Raw genomic sequence first — 22,028 nt, forward strand, 5'->3', positions numbered from 1 at the left:
GCCACCAGTGCTCGTTCCATAGGCTGGTGTTTCGGCCAAGGAGGAGCACCTCGGTTTTTCCGGCGTTAAGTTGGAGGTAGTTGTCCGTCATCCATTGTGCCACTGCTGCCATGCCCTCTTTAAACTTGGATGCCGCGATGGACGGGCTTTCCGAGAGGGTGACAACCAGCTGGGTGTCGTCGGCGTATGAGACCAGCGTGAGCCCCCACTCTTTTGCCACGTCCGTAAGTGGCTGGACGTATAAATTAAAGAGGGAAGGGCTCAACGCTGAACCCTGGGGGACACCTTGAGCTATGGGATGGGATTTAGAGAGAAATGGAGGGGCCGACACCTTGAGAAAGGATTGAAACCATGCAAGAGCGAGACCAGTCACACCGGCCATCTCCAGACGTTTCAGAAGGATGTCATGAGATACCGTGTCAAAGGCTGCGCTGAGATCTAGGAGGATCAGCGCAGCACTTTGACCGGAGTCTAAAATCGTCCGGAGATGTTCTGTGGTGGCCAGTAGGGCAGACTCAGTACTATGGCCTGCGCGAAAACCATTTTGGGAAGGGTCCAGTATTCCGTGGCAATCCATATGTTTCGAGAGGATACCATTGACATGGGCCTCAGCTATCTTGGAAATCCAGGGGAGGAGGGATATTGGCCGGAAGTTTTCCGGTTTAGAAGGGTCAAGGGTAGGTTTTTTAATTATCGGTGATACCCACGCTTGCTTCCAAGCTATGGGTACAGATCCAGAGGTAAAAGAAAGGTTGAGGATGTTCAGCATGGGGGATAGAAAAAAATCAATGGAGTCCAGGAAATGAGAGGGACTCATGGGGTCAGCTGGGGAGCCAGACTTCACTTTCGTACATAGTTTGGTCAGGTCAACAGCAGTGATGGCAGAGATTTTGGAAAGAGGAGTGAAGTTAGAAGCTGGGGTCTTAGGTACTCCAAGGGGAGGAGGGATCTGCGGAAAGGTCGCGTAGATTTTTTGGACCTTTTCAACGAAGTATGTTGCAAGCTGCTCACATTGTTCGTTGGAAGAAATTTTTGGTGGGGGCGCCCTAGGGTTTTGGAGTTCTTTAACTAATTTGAAGATAGTTTTAATTGGGTTCGGGTTGGAGCTAATTTTGTTGGCATAAAAAGAAGTACGGGACGATCTGATGGCTTTATGATAGATTTTAAGCCTGGATAGATAATTAGCCTTATCCTGGTTGTCATAGTTTTTTCGCCATTGGCGCTCGGCTTTTTTACACTCCTTACGCGTTGATTTGAGGGTATCATCGTACCACGGATTGGAGGGCGTATTACGTCCTTTGGTCAATTTAGCCGGAATGAGAGTATCGAGGCCATTGCTAATCCATGTAGTGAACGAAGTGTAGGTCGCGTCTATCTCCTGGTTAGCTTCGTATTGGAACTCTCCAAGGGTTTCATGAAGAGCAGGGGGGGAAAGTTTGTGCCAAGGTCTTTTTAAACGCTGGTTAGATTCAGTTTTATACTGACGTTGTGGATTCGGAACCATCAGTTTAACAAGGTGGTGGTCCGTCCATCCCATCGGAGTGGGGGTTTCTGTAGCTGCCTCCTGAATGTTAGTAAAAATCGGATCTAGGGTATGGCCTGCTATGTGGGTAGAATCATGGACTAGAGAATTAAGTTGTAATGCCGCAAGGTCTGCAAGAAGGTTAGTGATTGTATGGTCACCAATCGCATCAAAATGAAGGTTGAGATCACCTAAAATGGTGAAGTTGGCAGATTTAGTGATAAGCGCTGTGGCCGTTTCGAGGAGGGCGTCAATAAACCTAGTGGCCTGGCCCGGTGGGCAATATATGTATAGGCCGGATAGCGTAAATTGAGGGGTCACGCTGATTTTAAATTGGGCGCATTCACAGTCTAGGAGAGGTTCTTTGGTAAAAGAGCAGGTCAGGTGTTTTTTATAGATAATTGCTATGCCGCCGCCACGAGAATCACCGTTAATGGTGACCAGGTGGAACTCGTCTGGGAGCGTTAGGTTAGGGATGGTAGTTATGCCGTCTCGAAGCCATGTTTCGCACAGAAATAGGACGTCAGGATTTTCCTCCTGAAGAAGCGAATTAACCTCAAGGTAGTGCTTAGTGAGGGATCTGCAGTTAAGTTGTAGTATCGTCAGTGGCGGGGTTGTTGTAATGAGACGGTTATCCCACACGCGAGTGGGCGTGTTGGTGGAGAAATGGCAACGGTTGCAGTTGAGTTGCGTAAGACCTAAGATGCCCGTAGCATCAGAACATCTTTGGGTAGGGTTCAAATGTAAGAGTTCCTTACCGTCATAACGTATAAGTGGGTATGACCTGGAAAGACCAGGGGGACTGGCGAGAGGCGATGGTCTGGCGATGACGGGCGCAGACGGGCTTGCCTTAAGCGCGACTTCGGCGCGCAATCGGCGCGCCCGCTGCGCTCGTCCGCTGCGCGTCCTATGGTTGCACATATCTGTAGAGGAGAGGAGGAGTCGAAGGGGGCGTGGCCTGTTGGATGGGCGTGTCTCCCTCCGCGACAGCTTCCAATCAGCTGTGCGAGGTGCTGGGTGAAACGCGAGTGAAGTGCTTTTAAAATCGGAACACAACACACACAAGTGAGCACAAATATACAATTTTTAAAAAGAAGGAGCGTCTCCCGGCTATTTCGCCTCAGGAGGGTTAAGTCTGTCTAAGCGCCGCTTTCATTCAGCGAGCGCTTTTGTAGTGGTCGAAGGGGGCGTGGCCTGTTGGATGGGCGTGTCTCCCTCCGCGACAGCTTCCAATCAGCTGTGCGAGGTGCTGGGTGAAACGCGAGTGAAGTGCTTTTAAAATCGGAACACAACACACACAAGTGAGCACAAATATACAATTTTTAAAAAGAAGGAGCGTCTCCCGGCTATTTCGCCTCAGGAGGGTTAAGTCTGTCTAAGCGCCGCTTTCATTCAGCGCGCGCTTTTGTAGTGGTCGAAGGGAGCGTGGCCTGTTGGATGGGCGTGTCTCCCTCCGCGACAGCTTCCAATCAGCTGTGCGAGGTGCTGGGTGAAACGCGAGTGAAGTGCTTTTAAAATCGGAACACAACACACACAAGTGAGCACAAATATACAATTTTTAAAAAGAAGGAGCGTCTCCCGGCTATTTCGCCTCAGGAGGGTTAAGTCTGTCTAAGCGCCGCTTTCATTCAGCGCGCGCTTTTGTAGTGGTCGAAGGGGGCGTGGCCTGTTGGATGGGCGTGTCTCCCTCCGCGACAGCTTCCAATCAGCTGTGCGAGGTGCTGGGTGAAACGCGAGTGAAGTGCTTTTAAAATCGGAACACAACACACACAAGTGAGCACAAATATACAATTTTTAAAAAGAAGGAGCGTCTCCCGGCTATTTCGCCTCAGGAGGGTTAAGTCTGTCTAAGCGCCGCTTTCATTCAGCGCGCGCTTTTGTAGTGGTCGAAGGGGGCGTGGCCTGTTGCATGGGCGTGTCTCCCTCCGCGACAGCTTCCAATCAGCTGTGCGAGGTGCTGGGTGAAACGCGAGTGAAGTGCTTTTAAAATTGGAACACAACACACACAAGTGAGCACAAATATACAATTTTTAAAAAGAAGGAGCGTCTCCCGGCTATTTCGCCTCAGGAGGGTTAAGTCTGTCTAAGCGCCGCTTTCATTCAGCGCGCGCTTTTGTAGTGGTCGAAGGGGGCGTGGCCTGTTGGATGGGCGTGTCTCCCTCCGCGACAGCTTCCAATCAGCTGTGCGAGGTGCTGGGTGAAACGCGAGTGAGGTGCTTTTAAAATCGGAACACAACACACACAAGTGAGCACAAATATACAATTTTTAAAAAGAAGGAGCGTCTCCCGGCTATTTCGCCTCAGGAGGGTTAAGTCTGTCTAAGCGCCGCTTTCATTCAGCGCGCGCTTTTGTAGTGGTCGAAGGGGGCGTGGCCTGTTGGATGGGCGTGTCTCCCTCCGCGACAGCTTCCAATCAGCTGTGCGAGGTGCTGGGTGAAACGCGAGTGAAGTGCTTTTAAAATCGGAACACAACACACACAAGTGAGTACAAATATACAATTTTTAAAAAGAAGGAGCGTCTCCCGGCTATTTCGCCTCAGGAGGGTTAAGTCTGTCTATATATACGCAAGGCCTTTAAACTGCATTCTACTAGCGGGCATGCACCACTGATTGACCCACCCACACAAGTGTCCTTTCGAACCTATCTCAGGTCTGTCACTGCAGGGCCTGTGTATGCAGTTTACTGCCCCTTCGAGTTGGCATTTAAAATCCTTTGCCAAGCCTTGAACTCCCCGTTTATTTCACACAAGAAATCCCTTAGGTAGGCCCCTTGCTTAATTTGTGCCAGTGGTTCCGGTGCTCAACACCGGCACTTATTAGTTATTTCACAGGGCCAGTGCTATGGAATTTTTCTCCAGTGGGAGATTGAACAGATAATTATTAAATGTACATGTTGTTATGACCCTATATGTGCAGCACTATTCTGGAATGGCACAGACCTCATGTAACAAAGCGTTAAGTACATGCCCTCACCAAGTCCCCGTATGATTGAGGGTCACTCTCCCCTGCCTAGGCTTGTTAATGGTTTGACACTCACCAAAAGGCTTTCCATGTTACAGTGGCCATCTTGGAAATTCTGCTTTATAAAGCCATGAATAGCAAGCATCTGTGCTTGCTATTCTCTTTCTGTATTGATGAGCAGCTGCTGCCCTTCCTGTAAGGGGCATGTTACCCTGCTCGCCATTTACCCTGGATCATTTTCGCTATGTGTGCAGCATGTTTGAATCAAGTTGCTGCACGTTCATCGGGAGCTGTGCCAGCAGAGCCTGTTACGGCGTCAGTAGTGCTAGCGTCTCTGACCTGCATGCCATTATTTGCGACATTTGGAGCTGCTTTTTAGTGCAGTCGCCACTCCTTGACAGAGCAAAAAAAAAAGACTCAAGTCAGCTAAGTGTACTGACAGAGTGCCTGGCATGTACAAGGGATGTATGACGTTACCACGCGATCAAAATTATCGCGGTACATCACAACGCAGCTTTTACAACGCAAGTCATTACCACGACTTGCGCTGTAGGGTGCTGGACTTAGGAATAGTATAATTTACTATTCCAACTCCAGCCTACGTACAGTAGGGAAGGTGTTGGAATAGTAAATCTACTATTCCTTAGTCTAGAGTGCCCTCCAGTGCAAGTCGTGGTAACAACTTGCGTTGTAAATGCTGCTTTGTGAATGTATTGCGGTGTTTGACCGCATTGTAAAGGTTGTTTACCTGTACGAGGTGCCTTTGAGATTTATAACTGTGCTTGCTACAACGCTTTCCAGAAACTCGTGGTCATTGTTCACAATGTGGACTCTTCCTTTCACCCCTGCACTAAACTCATGCCCCATGAATTAAGGTCAAAGTGTTAACCTTTCATGTCAGAAAGAAATGCACATCTATTCTTAATGGGTTAACTGCACAGTTTAAAATTGGAGAATCTGGTGTCAGTCCCGGCTTCCCTGCTTGAGCAAATCGTGTCAACATAGGCAAATACTTTATTTCTCCAAGCGAGCCACCTTTTTGTTTATTATCACAAGTGAGAGCAGCTTTACATACACTAGTTCGGGATGTGAGCTTTACAGAAACCTCTCTTGTCTTTGATTCACTAGAACCATAATGTTGCTCTATCAATAATTATCTAGGTCACAGAACATATCACTGGAGCCAATGGTGAAGGTGGGTGGAGGCGGCAGCAGTGGGTGGCACATTTATTTCCATACTTATAAAATAAATAACTCAATATTCCTAAAGGCATTATTCATGTCTTGCTTTGAGATTTGATGAGCTAGTGTTCACTGGAAGAGCCACACCTGTCTATCATGGTACATGGGATGTCCACATTTGGTTACTCTGTAAAATACAGCAGATCTAATCCAAGCTGTCCCTCCATATGTTCATTTTCTCTTTCACCTTCCTTCCTACACACATCTGCCCCTGACGTCATCCTCTTCACAACGTAGGCTGCCTGCTCTGCCCATTCCTCAGCTCTCCTTGCTGGCCACAGTTGGTTCTTCCACGTTGCTTCCTATTTCTCGAGCTCCTCTTTCTGTCACTCATGCACCAGTGCCAACTGCACACACATAATATCTTATTTTTCAGGTCACCTTTCCACAACTTCTCTGAAATGCCAGGTTCCTTGTAAATAATGCAGCACATCACCTCACATTGTATTTGCCCTGACTCTTCTCTCACGCATTACCTCCTCGTCCTGTCTTCCTCGCCACAGTAATTACCCATGAGCCTCCGGCTCCACACAGAACTCCAAGTATAAAACAAAAAAACGCTCTAGTCTCCCTCTCCCTCCTCCAAGATGGCCCCCAGTGGCTCCAGCCAATCCTATAAAGCGATACAGATACAGCCAATCGACCTGTTCTTTTTTTCTGCACTAATCTGAGTGCTGTGTTCCCTGCTGGTCAGGTGAGTGGGGCTGGGGTCTTGCTTGAGCAACCCCTTGTGCCCTTGAGTATTTGGATGGGGGAAGTTAGTTTTCGATGTTTATTTCCTTCGTGATGTTAAAAGTTGATCTTTAAAATTGTGTTTGTTCCCCTTTTCTATTGCCAGGTGCCTTGTCCTGCTTCAGCGGACTTGTGGTGCTTTTTATTATGCGAGATCGCATGGTGGGCTCACTTCTTGGGGCCGCTCCTGTGCTTCCTGCTGAGCGGGAGGTTATGTTGTGGTGTGCCCCTTGCCGACCGCACGTCCTGTATGCTGGGATTCACGCAGTTGGCTGAAATCTTTGCCGGTTTCTTGTTTTTGGGCTTACCTGCTGGCCGTGATGGTCGTGGACGGCTGGGGTAGGCGCGCTGATGTCGCGCTGCTGGATTTTGCCTGTTGGGGGTCTGGAGCCTCGTTAGGGAGGCGTGCGTGGCTTCCTCAATGTTTGTCCTAATTGGGGGGTGTGCCATGGGTGTTTTCCTTTGGTTGCCTGGCAACATCCAGCCTTTTTTGACTGGTGAAGGGGTTTCTGTGCATTGTTTCACTCATTGGAGAAGCGTGGCTCAATGGTTAGAGCAGCAGACCCTGGTGCAGAGGTCTAGCCTGGGACCAGAGTTCAATTCCCGCCTCGGCGGCTCTTGGACTAAAAATGTATTGGGACATCGTGGTGCGTGATTCTTCGTGTTTTACTGATCCTGCACCCTTGGAGGATTCTGGTTCTGGTGTGACTTTTCCTTATAGGGGATGGTTGCAGCATATGGGCAATTCTGCTGTAGCTCCTGCTTTGCAGGTTTGATTGCCAGTTCCTCCTGTCTAATGGGCGAGGATTGTTGACGCTCCTTAGGTTGACTCTGGCAATGATATCCAGGGTCACTTTGTGCAGGGTGCCGACCTTAAGGAGGTGCTGTGTCACTTTCGCGACTTGTACTGGGTTTTTCCTGGGTCGGTCGTGCCTCTGGGGGATGACTTTTTCATGGTATCAGCGTCCTGAGCCTCATTCTTTGCCTCTGCATTCTTCTGTATTGAAGGTTTTTGGACATGGGCTCTTTTTCGCGTTTATTTTGAAGACGCTATCCTCTGTTGGACTTTGCTGATATTTTCACGTCCTCGGTTGGGGTTGATTCATTGTTGGCCTGTATGTCCTCTCAGGGGGCTGTTGTTTCTGAGGATTCCTCTCCTGCGGATCCTGTGGTTCATATGGTGGATGGGGCGATTTGTCGCACTTTTGCAGCTGCTGGATTTTATATCCGGGCTGCGGCCTATTCCTCTTGCGCGCTTCTTTCCTTGATTAAGGGTTTTCAGTCTTTGGCTGAATTGTTGGGCCAAGGGGACGATGTCTCTTCTACTCTGGCTATGTTGGAGCTGCAGGTTCGCCTAATTTCTGATGTCTCTTTGATTTCTGTCACTGCGAGACGTCAATTGTGGCTTCGCTCCTGGAAGGCAGATGCTGCGCTGTAGTGTCTCCTGATGACGATCCTTTTTTCTGAGGTTTGGCTTTTTGGTTCACCTTTGGTGATGGTGATGATGACGGCGGAGGACCGTGTAGTCCTTGCTCCTGAATGGGCTGGTCGATTCTGTTCCGTTTGTTCTTGGAGAGCTTTTGGTCCTTCCGGGTGGGGTCGTGCTGGTCGGCCCTTTCGTGGGAGGGGGCGTGTCCGGGGTGCGCCTTCTTTTGGTTGCTCCCGGTTCTCAGGTGCTTCCTCATCCTCCGCTCCCGCTTCCAAGTCCTGACTGGTTCTCTACTGGTGTGGGTCCAGTTAGGGGTCGCGTCACTTTCTTCGTGGTATCTGGGCACTGGTCTGTGTCAGATCAGTGGGTGCTACAGGTGGTGTCAGGAGGTGTTCATCTTGGATTTTCCCTGGCTCCCCCAGACGGTTTCATGTCCACTCCTTGTTCCAGAGACGCTTTGATGCGAGTGGCTCTTTTGGGAGGTGTTGAGTCCCTTGTTCTGTAGGGGGCCGTCGTTCCCGTGCCTGACGATCAATTGGGGTTGGGGGTTTGTTCCATCCTCTTTCTGGTGTCAAGACGCACATGGGATCTCAGACCTGTGATGGATTTGTAATGGGTGCATTCTCTCGTTCGTCATTCGACATTCGTTTTGGTTTCCCTCCAGGTGCTCCTCCCTCTGATATCTCATGGGGATTTCCTGGCCTCCATGGCCTTGAGGGATGCTTATCTGCATGTGCCTGTTCACCCGGATTCTCAGAGGTTTCTCTGTTTCTGCATCCTGGGTCGTCACTTTCGGTTCCGGGTACTGCTAGGGCGAGATTTTAGATCTCTATCTTATCACTATAGATCTAAACCCCGTTCTGGTCGACTGAACCTTTATTGCCTGTCGTTGAGGAAAGAAAGTGCATCCAATACCAAGTTAGTTGCTCAATAATGGGCTTGACTCTGGAAAAACCACAGACTACTTCTAGCTTTTAAAGATTTATTATAGAGTCAAAGTTAACTGCAAGTACAGACATCTCAAAATGAGATTCAAAAGATATATGGGCACCACTACAAACATGTGCTCTCGAAAAGCACTCAGGCGAGCAAAGAACACGACTAGAACTAATTCCAAAATCAAAAGGGCTGCAAGCATCGACACATATTGTGATCTCTCCGTCATTTACAGCAGGAGGAAAGGTTTCAGGTTAGGCTGTCCCTACCCTGCTCTGGATGGTATCCCTACTTAACAGAGTCCCAACATACCAAAAGGTGTCAGCTGTGAGTGACTTCCTAAGAAGATCACCCACTCTTAGTCTCTAGGTGAAAGCCTATGATCTCCAGTCATGACCCCTCTCTGCCTACCCATCCGCTCTCTGAAGGGTCCTCAGGCATCTGCTCTAACTCCACCCCGGGGTGCTGTCCCTAATACAAAATTACAACAACATTTGAGACGCCCCTCGTGAGACGCCCCTCACGTGGTGTCGCTTCTGGCTTTTTCCATGAAGATCTTCCCTTGGGCCTCGTGCGTTAGCGTTGACCTTGCTTCTCAGACTCTTCTCCGGCCCGCTGATACCCCCTAAAACATTCCTGAACCCTCCTCCATGTCTACACCAAACTCGCGAACAAAACTCTATTCATCCAATTATTAATTGAATCCCCCTCACATATGCAGACAGACATCCGAGGCTGAATCTCCATTCCCATAGACTTCTAACAGAAGTTTGCAACCTTTTTCCTGATACAGCTCGGCCTGTACCAGTACGTGCAAATCAGAAATCCTTTCATCATTTCAGGCCTACAACCCTTTCGCAAAAGTTAACTAAAATAACATGTTAGCTTCTTTCTCTGGCATAATAAGAAAACACATCTATGAAATATGAATCTAATGAATAAACAAATCAGTGTATCATTAGTGCAATCCATGTCTATGCAAAGCAATCTACGTTTCTAAACCCTTCTGGCCTAGCCATAAGGCCCATTCCCTTCTATGCCTTTCAGCATGACTTCTTCCATTTAGCAGCTACATAACATGGATCATGATTAATCACTTCTAATAAAGGTATACATTTTCACACATGTTTGCATTAGTTCCACTTCTATATGCAACCTCTAAATTAACTACACATTTCAAGGTATAGGTGAATATATTTTCAGCACTCATAGCATTTCTCCTTATGATTTGTGCGTACTACTTGCAACTCTGGTGCACTCATACATTTTGTTCAGTTTGCGCTCTCTCAGATCCCCCCTTTGATGACCCCTGGGGTCATCATCAACATTTAAACTGAACTAATTGCCAATGCCCCTCATTTCTGTGTTTCCAGAGCCCTCAGACTCCGGTACTGATTGTCTTGCATTGCAGCCAATCTCTGTAACTGCTCTCTCCTGGATCTCTCCAATCTATTTGATCTATACCATTGGTATGACCTCACCAATCCCCACAACAGGATCACACAAATCACTATTATGATGATAGGTTTCTGCACATACCATACAAAACTCTTCCCTAGGTTGGCGAACCAACCTCCAACTTCGCCCATTCCATGACCCACTTTTTCCCAAACATTTACTTTAGTTAGGTCTTCGATCTCCTTGTGAATATTAGTTATATTCATAATGACCTTCTCAAGAGGCTTTGAATTGTCTGGAATGTAAGTGCAACATTCCTGGACCTTCAAAGCCTTACAGACTCCGCCCTCTTTCGCTAGCAGGACGTCTAATGCAAGACGGTTTTGAAGCACCATGGCCCTTATCGATTGCATCTCTCCTTCCACCAGCATTAAGGATCTAGCAGTGCTGGCAGACAACCTGTCTACGACTGTTGCCAGTCGCCTAATTTTGACATCATTGAGGATCAGTCCTAAGATAGGAAATGTAGCTCCAAATACATCTCCAACTAATTCTGCATCTCCTAGATCTCTCCTCCCTCTTGTCGAGGCTTTGCCCTCGATGATCTCTAAATCTTGAGCATGGTATATTTTGGGAAAGACAATTGCCAAGTAACATGATCCATACCAGTTATCAGGTAGTCTCACGTAGGCATTTCTTCCGCATACAAAATATACGTTTGGAATCACTTGCATTCCTTTCAAGAAATCCTTCGTGTAATATTCTAATTTAAAAGCATGTTCACAACTGACTTCTCCTACGAATACATTTTCGTAATACGTTTTGCTTCTGTGAAGACATAACTTCCCTCTCTGCGTTTTATCCAAAGCTATTGGACCACCACTACCCTTTCTCTTGCGTGCCTTCTCTTCCTCGGTCCAATCTGTTTTCCATTGTCCTGATTTCTTCAAAATCTTTTGCCTTCTATATCGATCATCCACCTGCCCTATAAACTTCTTTTCGACTTCTGACACCTTACATGTCAAGTTATTTCTGCGGGCATGTGAAGTATCTAAGGTATCCCAAGGAATGAAGAACTTGGCCAATCTGTCTTCACTCTTCCAGTAGTCCCATTTGTTCATTTGCTTGTAATTTGGGACCTCTGGTAACACGGAATCATAGTTAGAGAAATAATACTCAAAACTATCTCTTCCGTAAAATATACTAAGCAATAAGCTACATGTAATGCCATAAGTCAGCGGGAGGTGATGATATCTAATGCCTTCTTCTACAGACGCAGGTAGTTGCATGCAGACGTAGCAATCCTTGACCTCCATGGCATCCACGTATTCGTACAAAAGTTTGGCATAAGCCTTTGACCTAAAGTCGCCTTGGGACTCATCCCTATGTAACCTACGGGCTTCTGCTGCTAATAATGCTTTCTCATGTATGCTTTTTCCTGTCTTACCAGCAACAGTGGGTCTTGGCGTCACTACAGACTTCTCGCCTGGTACCCTTGCCTCTCTCTCATGTCCCACTACATATGATACAGTAACTACTAAAGCTATTAGAAGTATCACTCCTACTATTAGTGTGCCTATTATACATTTGGCTCTACGATTCGGGCTACCGGCTTCCATTTCTTCAGACAGTATGATTCTTTCCCTTAATTTCAACACAAAGTTCTTTTCTTCTTTGTTCCTTTACAGTCTCTCTTGATCAACCAGTCTTTTAGAATCACACAATTGGAAGCTGGCAGTCTTCTTTTGCAAAAGTCTTTTTGAAGCTTGAACACAGACAACCCTAGCCCTTCTCCGTCAACTGATAGGAAGGTCCCTAAGATTCTCTGCTTCCTAGGCTCTAGGTAATCTTCTTTTTTCTTACTTATTTACAAAGTCTTTAAGCATCCACGATTAGGCTTGGGCCTGCGGCTTGAATAGCATAGTTCAATATTTCCAGACGAAGAACGTGCTCTTCATGGCTGGTTATCTTGGTTCCAAAGTCGGGGAATTGCAATTCAGTGAAAAACATGTGCTTTAACTTGCTTAGGCGGGGAGGGTTGGGGAGTGTGAACGTTAGTGACCCTTCTGCTTCGACTCCGGGCACTAACAGCTGTACTTCTACTGTGATGATGGGTTCAGAGCTGGTCACCAGCACCGCTCGTATCCTCCCTGTTGCTCGTTCCCCCGACATTTGTCGCCAGATATGTCCACTCAGGGGTGGCGTATCTTCTGCTGGGCACACGTGCTCTTCTTGACCTTCTTAGATCTGGTGCTTCAGAGCCCTGAGCACCTTCTTCCGGGTCTGAGTCTTCAGATATTGGAGCAAGGGTTCTCTCTGGAGTTGACCTCAGGCTTGAACTCCTCCTTTGCGGCCAGCTGGCCTCTCCACGCCTTACCCTTCTGCTCCTTCTTCTGCTTTGCTCTCGCTCTCTTTCAGACTGGTCGGTGTCTGATTCGTACTCCCAGCTACTTTCCCCTTCTGTAGCGTCGTCCGTTTCGCTGTTGTACTGACCGTCCTCAGCCTGGTCAGACACGTTCCCAGCTTCTTCTGGCACCTCTACAGCTTGGCTGGCCCCCTCTATGGCTTCTCGGTCTGCAGCTGGACTTCTATCCGAGAGAGGAGCTGTTTCTTCCAGAGGTGCTGGAACCCTCCGCGTATGAGACGCGTGGATCCAGTTGGGCAGGCCTCCCACCTTCACAGCAGTGTTAGTGATCAGGATGATCTGGTAGGGCCCACGCCAACGAACATCTAGGCAGCTTCTTCTTACGTGCTTCTTTACAAGCACCCAGTCTCCAGGGCACAGGTCATGGCACAGGTCCTGGCACGACGGAACCTCGGCAGCCTGCACCTGAAGGGACACAGAATGAATGGCGTCAGACAGCCCCTTACAATAGTCCAGGATCATATCATCTGTGATGTTTAACAGTGCAGCTGTTGGTACTGATGGCAATCTCATTGCCCTCCCCATTAACACCTCATGCGGTGACAGTCCCGTTCTTCTGTCTGGGGTACTACGGATACTCATAAGGACCAATGGCAGAGCATCAGGCCAACTCAGGGACGTTGATGAACACATTTTGGCAATTCGATTCTTGATGGTGCTGTTTATCTGCTCCACAATTCCCGAAGCTTCTGGTCGGTAACTACAATGCAATCTCTGGTCTATGTTCAGAGCTGCACAAATCATCTTCACAAGCTCACTGTTGAAATGGGTTCCCCTATCTGATTCCAAAGAGGCCGGTACCCCGAATCGTGGTATGAGTTCCCTAAGCAATAACTTGGCTACTGTGAGAGTGTCACACCTGCGTGTAGGGTATGCCTCGACCCATCTGGAAAATATGCAAACAACCACCAAGACATATCGAAGGCGGTTGCACCTTGGCATTTCAATAAAATCAATTTGCATCCTATTGAATGGACCTCCAGACCTCCCTATGTGACTCAATGCAACTGGTGTTCTTTTTCCTACATTCAACTGCTGACAGGTCACACAACGCTGGCACACTGCTTCTGCTGCTACTCTGAACTTAGGGTTGTACCAGGTTTGCCTGAACACCCTCAGCATAGCATCTCTCCCCAGATGTACTGGACCGTGTATCTGTCTGGCCATTGGATTCACCATCTCATTGGGCAACACTGCTCTTCCATCTGCTGAAACCCAGAAATGCGCCTCACCTATTACACATCCTGCAGTTTCCCACGTTTGTTTTTCGAAATCGGGTGCATTTTCTTGCATACACTTTAACTCGTCCCAAGTGTCTACAGTTTCCAATATCATGGCTAATTCAGTTCTTACATTTATTCCGCCCACTTCCACTTCTGTGAAAGAGTACCCTTGTTCTGCACAATACCTAGCGACTTCGTCGGCATATCTATTGCCTTGCGACACGAAGTCCATATTCCTGGTGTGGGCGGTACATTTTACAACTGCAATACCTGCTGGACATTGCAAAGCTTCTAACAGCAATCGCACAAACTCTCCATTATGGATGGGTGAACCTGAAGAAGTCATGTAACCTCTTTGAGACCATAATTGCCCGAAATCATGAACTACCCCGTAACCATATTGGCTGTCGGTGTATATGGTGACTCGAATTTGGTTGCTTGCCAGGCAGGCACGCGTCAATGCAATAATTTCAGCTACCTGAGCGGAGTGTACTCCTTCCAGGCATCCGGCTTCCACAACTCCAGTAATTGTACAAACAGCGTAAGCTGCTCTCAACTGCCCAACTTCGTCTCTTACACATGAGCCATCGACAAAGAAAACTTCATCGGGGTCTGTCAGTGGCTCATCCACGATGTCGGGTCTCGGTTTGGTGCATAGTTCAGTCACATCAAGGCAATCATGGTCTGTACATACATCATCGTCTATGTCACCTGGGAGTGGCATCAAGGTGGCAGGGTTCAAAACAGAGCATCTCTTGAGAGTCACGTTCTCCGCAGCAAGAATGACTTGCTCATAGCGCGTGAGCCTGCTATTGGTCAGATGCTGTGTTTTGGTCCTGGTCATCAACAGTTCAACCGAGTGTGGCACGTACACCTCTAACGGGTGCCCCGTCACGATGTTCTCGCAACGTTCGATACTGACACCTGTTGCAGCAACGGATTTGAGACATCCGGGCAACGCTGCGGCTACTGGGTCTAAAGTAGCCGAGAAGTAAGCAACTGGTCTACGGGCATTCCCATGGATTTGGACCAACACAGACAAAGCACATCCCTCTCTTTCACAACAGTAGAGCAAGAATATTTTATCGTAATCAGGCATTCCCAGAGCAGGAGCACGACACAGGTCCTCTCTCAGCTGCAGGAACGCCATCAAACAGTCCTTGTCCCATGGTACCGGATCACTCACCTCCTTGTGCGTCAGTTTTTGCAAGGGTTTTGCTTTCAGTGAAAAGTTCTCTATCCACTGTCGGCAATACCCCACCATCCCTAGGAACATCCTGACCTCTCTCTGTGTCTTGGGCGCATTCATCTTCATGATCGCCTCTATTCTGTCTGGGGACACCTTCCGTTTCCCCTTCTCTATTCTGTGCCCCAAGTACTGCACCTCTGTCAGGCAGTACTGCAATTTTCCCGGGGACACCTTATGTCCATTTGCGGCCAAATGATTTAGCAAAGCAATGGAGTCTTCCCTGCAAGCCTCTTCAGTTTCTGATGCCACAAGTAGGTCGTCTATGTACTGGACCAGAACTGACTTCTGGGGCAGCACTAGACTTTCAAGATTTTTCTTCAACAGCTGGTTAAAGATCGATGGGCTCTCTGTATACCCGTGTGGGATACGACACCATGTTAATACGCGACCTTCCAGCTTAAAAGCGAAAAGGAAATGGCTCTCCTCGTCCAGAGGGATCGAAAAGAAAGCCTGGCAAAGATCTATCACAGTGAACCATTCAGCTTGGAACGGTATCTGGAACAATATCACTGATGGATTCGGTACCACTGGACAACATGAGACGACTATGTTATTAATCTTTCGAAGATCCTGCACTATCCTGAATTTCCCATTGGGCTTCTGCAAACCCATAATCGGGGAGTTACACGGACTACCCACGATTTCCTTCAGTATTCCCTGCTTAATCATGGACTCGATCACGGGCTTTATTCCTGTAATCGTTTCTGGAGTCAATTTGTATTGGGGTGTTCTTGGAAACTCAGCATGCGGTTTCACTAATATTTTCACTGGTTCCACTCCTTTGACCAGTCCAATCTCGTCCCCAGTGAAATCCCACACTTCTGGTGCCACTGTCTCCCTTAGATCCCATGGAAGCTCATCCACTGTCAACGTGGGATACAGCTCCACACATATTCTTGAATTAGCGACTTTGAAGTCAGCGTCATCATCGTTGGTTAATACCTCCACTCCCTGCGGGGTGCAATATATTGTACAATTTAATTTACACAATAGGTCTCTTCCCAATAAACATACTAGACTAGAGTCGCAAACCACAAACTGATGCTCATCGCTGTATTTCCCGATTTTCACCTGTACTGGTTCTGTCAATGGGCTTGTTATTCTCCTGTTCGCTACCCCCACCACTTGTATAGTCATGGGCAGGCCTGGAACTGCGGCTGATCTTATAGTGGATCGGGTGGCTCCTGTGTCTACTAAGAATGTCGTGGGGCACCCTGCTACTTCGGCCTCAACATAGGGTCCCCTTTGGTCCACAACTAAGGCTGCCCCGAGGGTACAGTCTTCTCCCTCCACTCTCTGTCCTGTTAAAGGATCAACATAATAGCACTCCTCTCCTCCTACAAACAGAGGCATCTGTCTATAGGTCTTCCCCGTTGTCCCTATTCGGGGTGGTTGAGGGAACTGGGCTCTCGGAGCTGGGGTCCCCCCTTTGACCACCCTTCCTTGGTACGGCGTTACCCCTCTTCCTGGAGGGCTTTGAACCTCTTCTTCCTCTACTTCTTGTTCCCCAATTTCAACATTGTAGGGACACTCGCGCTTCCAATGCCCCACCTCGTTACACTGGTGGCACCTGGTCGTCTTTTTCAATGCCGCAATGTCTACCCTAGGTCTAAAGGTGGAGTTCTCCTCATTGCCCTTGTTCTGACTATACTGTTTCTTGCCCCCAGTCCCTGTTCCCTGTTGCTGTTGCTGTTGCTGTTGTCCACCCTTACCAGCTGACTGCATCTGCACCACCATCAGTTTTTCCTTTAGCTTCTTTGCCTTTGAGTCTATTTCATCACAGCAGTACCTAGCATATCTCAGGATTTCATCCAAAGGTTTATTTTGCCAACACATCAAGTGTTGCTGAATCATTAAACTAATATCCGGTCTCAAACCCAAGACAAACTTAGACACAAACTGCCCTATGTCTTTCGGGTCCATTACATCCAACCCGCTATATTGTTTAAACGCCTTCAGCAATCTCTCATAATATTCATGAACTGTCTCTTTGGGTTCCTGCCTAGTTCGATCTATTTTGACCCAATCTATGTCCTGCATTGGCACCTTGTCTTTCAGCCAAGTCATCACTCTCTCGTATTTTACCATTACTGTCTCGGACGGTCCATTAGTCCGTGCATCTCTCTCTGGTTCTGCTGTGGGCCACTCAGCACTAACCTTACATGCTGTCCACAAGTCTCCTGGTACCACTATGTCAAACAGTGTGTTCAGATCTATCCATAGTACCTTGGAGATTTTTACGAACCTCTCCACCTGTTTATACCACTCTACTGGGTTCTCCCTCAATTTAGGGAAGGAGTTGGTAAAGGCTGCTAAGTCTCCCCTACTCCACGGCACATGCACATAGTTCCCGTTTGCAACCTCACGCAAAGGGTATGCCGCTATTCTCTGTAGCCCTCCCTCTGGGGTCACCCCAAGCATGCTTCTCCTAACGGTCCCTTTCTTGGACCACCTTTCTTCCCATTTATCCAGTGCTCTCCATGTCCTTATTCCCGTGATCAGTTCCCTTATATGTGTTTTTAATCCTATTGTTCTTCTTTCGTCTGGGTCCTGATCGGAATAATGTAGCCTATGGTTACCCTGCAGTGCTTTGGTCCTTGACAGGTCTACCATATATTTGCCTGCTAGTTCAACGGATTTCTCATGTGCTGCTCTCGCCTTTCGTGTGATGTCCTTTGCCATGAACAGTATTTCATCCTGCTCGTACATCTCCATTCTTTCTAGTGGCAAGGTACCATCTACTATGTCATCCAGGTCTGATTTTAGGCTGGCGACATCAAGCCTCTTGGCTTTTATCTCGGCTCGCAGTACGTCTTTCTTAGGGAGTTCACCGGTCTCTCTACCATCCCAACTCCGAGTCCTACGCTTGGGCTCAGGAGAGTTAAGGAGAGTTCTCCCTTGTTCCCATCTCTCTAGGTCCCATGCTCTGCCATCCTGTCTCGGAAGGTGATGAAACACGGGCCTGTTTCCCCCAATCTCATTTTGTCCACTCTATCTGTCCTCTCTTGTTCCCTGGTAGGATTCCCTGCTGTTCTCCCTTCTGTCGCTATTTTCTCGTTGCCTAGTGTCACTCAAGATTCGGTAGGTTCCTTCTCGGCTCCCCATCTCCCCAGGACTGCGTTCCTGTCCGTAGTCACAGGGGTTATGGCGAGACCTCTCGCAACTCTCGTTCTGTCCACCATTGCCAGACGCATAGTGGGTGCACTTAAAACTGTTCCTGTATTCTTGCGTTCTCCTATCCCCTTCGCTGTGAATTCTACGAGTCACCCCCCCACACTCATGACTCCTGTCTTCCAGGTCTGGTCTACCTCCACTCCTGGTATGACGAGTGTCTCCGCTACCGTCCTGACCCTTCTCGTCCCACTGCGGACTGCTTTCGTCAGCCCCACAGTGAGTCCGGGTCCTGCTAACCTGGCTTTCCCTTCCAGCTTCCGCTGCTATGATGCTCTTGTGAGCCTCCACTGCCTCATTCCATTTCTTCATGTACTCTTTTAGCTCCTGGAAGGATTTCCGTCCTGACCCCCTCAGATCCTCCGGCCATCTAGGGCCTCCCGGATCTCCTATTGGATCTACTGCTGTATGAACTGGGGTGCTCCAATCTCTCGGTCTTATCAACTGACTTGGGGAATTGATTGTATCATTCCTCCTTGCCATTTCTGCTCTCTCCCTGTCCAGTCGTACCTGTTCCTCCCCTCTTGCTCTCTCTGGGTCATAAATCGATACTATAGGACCTATAGTAACAGGTACTTGCAGGGCATCTGGCAGTGCGTAGGAAGTGGCACACTCCGTTTCTGGCACTCTTTGTACCACAAACCTTCCGACTACCTTCTGCACCGGACTAGATTGTGACAACTCTTTACTTGCCGTGGGATCCCAATCTGTAGTGGGAAGCGGTCCATACTCCCCTATGCTAGGCCCCCCTTCCCTGCATGGCTCGACATTCCCTGTCTCTTTATTGTACGGGGGTGGCCTATCTGTTAATAACCTATTTATCAGGCTGTCCTCTGTCTCGCTCTCATCATCCTCCTCACATGGGCTTTTGTTTCCTGCCACCTCTAATACTGGGTACAGTTTATTTACTTCTAGGTTATTCACTCTCCATCTTTTAGCATCCGCATCCCATTTGGCATCTTGCACTGCTCTTACCGATCGTTTCACCCTTTCCTGTCGTCTATTCAGGTTCCTCTCGTGCGCTGCCCTAATCCATGCATTGAGAGCTTCAAACTGAGTCGGTCTAGGCATAGGTCTCTCTGAGGTCATGACTGCTTTTAGTCGGTGTAGCACCTCTAATCTGAACGTCCCGTACTTTGGGAACGTCAGTTCCTCATTTCCTTCTGTAATCTTACTCCACTCTGAAATCCACAATATAGTGTGTAACCCAACATTTGCCGCCATATAATAAGCCGGCGTACCCTCCGGCGGGGCTTCTTCCCCATCATAAGATCTCCGCCTCTCTCTTTTAAACACCGCTCTTAACCATTTAAAACATTTCATGATTAAACGTACAATTTCCAGCCTCACTATTCTGTTTACTTCCTGATGACAATCCACCAATCTTAGCGCGGCTTTGCTAGCTGGCCTATCACAGCGCGGTCTTGCTCCGGCCGGCCAATCCCAGCGCGGCACTTTCTGACGTCACTCGTCTCCGCTTCGCAGCAGCGCCCCTCCTTTCTCAGCTCGTCTCCCGGTCACACATGCGTCCCATTCATACACCGAAAAATGACTACTTCCGACCAAGCCGTCACTTCTCATGACTGTACGTCCACAGTCTATCTGTAATTGTCACCACAACTGACGAAATGTCTTCCGTCTCTCTGATAGGTTGCTTACACACAGTAACTTCCGACCAGCGTCCGTTACTCACGCACTCGCACTTACGTTCCCCCTATCACGGTCCTGCGGGCGATCAATGGTACCTCATGACCCCCTTCACACTGGTTGACAATTACTCTGGATGTCCGATACACCCGAACCACTTAAGCTCTCCTTGAACTTAAGATTTGCACCGGTTGCGCGCGCTCACAACCTGTTCCACAGTCACTCTACAGGCATTCAACTCCGCCAGACATTACAACATAGATACAACACAAAAACATCGCAATCTAACACGCATGACCCTTTATACTCACTCTCGACCGATACTGCTGCTTTTCTGTCTCACGTCATCCGGACCTTCTTCTGCGGCCGGTTCTTCCGATCATCGATCTCTAGGGGCCTTGGGGTAATCTAACCTGGCCTAGATCACCCTCCTCAAGAAGGCAACCATCCTCTATAGCTACCAACTGCTAGGGCGAGATTTTAGATCTCTATCTTATCACTATAGATCTAAACCCCGTTCTGGTCGACTGAACCTTTATTGCCTGTCGTTGAGGAAAGAAAGTGCATCCAATACCAAGTTAGTTGCTCAATAATGGGCTTGACTCTGGAAAAACCACAGACTACTTCTAGCTTTTAAAGATTTATTATAGAGTCAAAGTTAACTGCAAGTACAGACATCTCAAAATGAGATTCAAAAGATATATGGGCACCACTACAAACATGTGCTCTCGAAAAGCTCTCAGGCGAGCAAAGAACACGACTAGAACTAATTCCAAAATCAAAAGGGCTGCAAGCATCGACACATATTGTGATCTCTCCGTCATTTACAGCAGGAGGAAAGGTTTCAGGTTAGGCTGTCCCTACCCTGCTCTGGATGGTATCCCTACTTAACAGAGTCCCAACATACCAAAAGGTGTCAGCTGTGAGTGACTTCCTAAGAAGATCACCCACTCTTAGTCTCTAGGTGAAAGCCTATGATCTCCAGTCATGACCCCTCTCTGCCTACCCATCCGCTCTCTGAAGGGTCCTCAGGCATCTGCTCTAACTCCACCCCGGGGTGCTGTCCCTAATACAAAATTCCAACAACATTTGAGACGCCCCTCGTGAGACGCCCCTCACGTGGTGTCGCTTCTGGCTTTTTCCATGAAGATCTTCCCTTGGGCCTCGTGCGTTAGCGTTGACCTTGCTTCTCAGACTCTTCTCCGGCCCGCCGATACCCCCTAAAACATTCCTGAACCCTCCTCCATGTCTACACCAAACTCGCGAACAAAACTCTATTCATCCAATTATTAATTGAATCCCCCTCACATATGCAGACAGACATCCGAGGCTGAATCTCCATTCCCATAGACTTCTAACAGAAGTTTGCAACCTTTTTCCTGATACAGCTCGGCCTGTACCAGTACGTGCAAATCAGAAATCCTTTCATCATTTCAGGCCTACAACCCTTTCGCAAAAGTTAACTAAAATAACATGTTAGCTTCTTTCTCTGGCATAATAAGAAAACACATCTATGAAATATGAATCTAATGAATAAACAAATCAGTGTATCATTAGTGCAATCCATGTCTATGCAAAGCAATCTACGTTTCTAAACCCTTCTGGCCTAGCCATAAGGCCCATTCCCTTCTATGCCTTTCAGCATGACTTCTTCCATTTAGTAGCTACATAACATGGATCATGATTAATCACTTCTAATAAAGGTATACATTTTCACACATATTTGCATTAGTTCCACTTCTATATGCAACCTCTAAATTAACTACACATTTCAAGGTATAGGTGAATATATTTTCAGCACTCATAGCATTTCTCCTTATGATTTGTGCGTACTACTTGCAACTCTGGTGCACTCATACATTTTGTTCAGTTTGCGCTCTCTCAGTACCTTCGCCCAGGATTTTTACTATGGTTCTGGCTCCTCTTATTGGCCATTTGCAAGGGCAGGGCATTGGTGTTTTTCCCTTTATCGCCGATATTTTGATCTCTGCTTCTTCTCTTCAGAGGCGGAGTTGCATGTCCGGTAGGTGTGCCTTGGACTGGTGCCTCACGGGTTCCTGATGATTGTTCCAATATCCTCCCTGGTTCCGGCG

Source organism: Lissotriton vulgaris, chromosome 12 (assembly GCF_964263255.1).
Source record: "Lissotriton vulgaris chromosome 12, aLisVul1.2, whole genome shotgun sequence".
In the NCBI taxonomy this organism is placed as follows: domain Eukaryota; kingdom Metazoa; phylum Chordata; class Amphibia; order Caudata; family Salamandridae; genus Lissotriton; species Lissotriton vulgaris.